This window comes from Manacus vitellinus, unplaced genomic scaffold, assembly GCF_001715985.3.
Source record: "Manacus vitellinus isolate BGI_N305 unplaced genomic scaffold, ASM171598v3 scaffold_217_pilon, whole genome shotgun sequence".
Lineage (NCBI taxonomy): Eukaryota > Metazoa > Chordata > Aves > Passeriformes > Pipridae > Manacus > Manacus vitellinus.
In genome coordinates this window covers 4,372-6,390 of record NW_021939526.1, presented here as the reverse complement: position 1 = coordinate 6,390, position 2,019 = coordinate 4,372, and positions in this window count along the sequence as shown.

The window sequence follows — 2,019 nt, the reverse complement described above, 5'->3', positions numbered from 1 at the left end:
TCCCCAAAATCCACCCCTGCCAAATAATGAGCCAGGGACACCCCAAAATCTACTTCCTGCTAAATCGTGACCCCAAAAATCAACTTCCTGCCAAATAGTGACCCCAAAATCCACCCCTGCCAAATAGTGAGCCACTGACACCCCAAAATCCACCCCTGGACCCCAAAATCCACTTCCTGCCAAATAGTGACTCTTAATCCACTTCCTGCCAAATAGTGATCTCAAAATCCACTTCCTGCCAAATAGTGAGTCCAAAATCCACTTCCTGCCAAATAGTGACTCCAGAATCCACCCCTGCCAAATAGTGAGCCACTGACACCCCCCCTGCCAAATAGTGACCCCAGAGTCCACTTCCTGCCACATAGTGAGCCAAAAACCCACTTCCTGCCAAATAGTGACCCCGAAATCCACTTCCTGTCAAATAGTGACCCCAAAATCCACTTCCTGCCAAATAGTGAGCCCAAAAGCCCACTTCCTGCCAAATAGTGAGCCCAAAATCCACTTCCTGCCAAATAGTGAGCCCAAAAACCCACTTCCTGCCACATAGTGAGCCAAAAACCCACTTCCTGCCAAATAGTGAGCCCAAAATCCACTTCCTGTAAAATAGTGACCCCAAAATCCACCCCTGCCAAATAGTGAGCCAGATAGTGACCCCAAAATCCACCCCTGAACCCCAAAATGCACTTCCTGCCAAATAGTGAGCCCAGAGTCCACTTCCTGCCAAATAGTGAGCCCCAAATCCACTTCCTGCCAAATAGTGAGCCCCAAATCCACTTCCTGCCAAATAGTGAGCCAAAAACCCACTTCCTGCCAAAAAATGAGCCCAAAATCCACTTCCTGCCAAATAGTGACCCCAAATCCACTTCCTGCCAAATAGTGACCCAAAATCCACTTCCTGCCAAATAGTGACCCAAAAAGCCACTTCCTGCCAAATAGTGAGCCAAAAACCCACTTCCTGCCAAATAGTGATCCAAAAACCCACTTCCTGCCAAATAGTGAGCCCAGAGTCCACTTCCTGCCAAATAGTGAGCCCAAAATCCACTTCCTGCCAAATAGTGAGCCCCAAATCCACTTCCTGCCAAATAGTGACCCAAAAACCCACTTCCTGCCAAATAGTGAGCCCAGAGGCCACTTCCTGCCAAATAGTTACCCAAAAACCCACTTCCTGCCAAATAGTGAGCCAAAAAAATCCACTTCCTGCCAAATAGTGACCCCAAAATCCACTTCCTGCCAAATAGTGAGCCACTGACAACCCAAAATCCACCCCTGGACCCCAAAATCCACTTCCTGCCAAATAGTGACCCCAAAATCCACTTCCTGCCAAATAGTGACCCCAAAATCCACTTCCTGCCAAATAGTGAGCCACTGACACCCCAAAATCCACCCCTGGACCCCAAAATCCACTTCCTGCCAAATAGTGACCCCGAAAACCCACTTCCTGCCAAATAGTGAGCCCAAAATCCACTTCCTGCCAAATAGTGACCCAAAAACCCACTTCCTGCCAAATAGTGAGCCCAGAGTCCACTTCCTGCCAAATAGTGAGCCCAAAGATCCACTTCCTGCCAAATAGTGAGCCCAAAATCCACTTCCTGCCAAATAGTGACCCCGAAAACCCACTTCCTGCCAAATAGTGAGCCCAAAATCCACTTCCTGCCAAATAGTGAGCCCAAAATCCACCCCTGCCAAATAGTGAGCCCCGAAACCCACTTCCTGCCAAATAGTGAGCCCAAAGTCCACCCCCTGCCAAATAGTGAGCCCAGAGTCCACTTCCTGCCAAATAGTGAGGACAGAGTCCACTTCCTGCCAAATAGTGAGCCAGTGACACCCCCAAAATCCACCCCTGGACCCAAAATCCACTTCCTGCCAAATAGTGACCCCCAAATCCACTTCCTGCCAAATAGTGACCCCAGAGTCCACTTCCTGCCAAATAGTGACCCCAAAATGCACTTCCTGCCAAATAGTGAGCCATTGACTGGTCTATACTGGTTTATACTGGTTTAAACCGATTTATACTGGTTT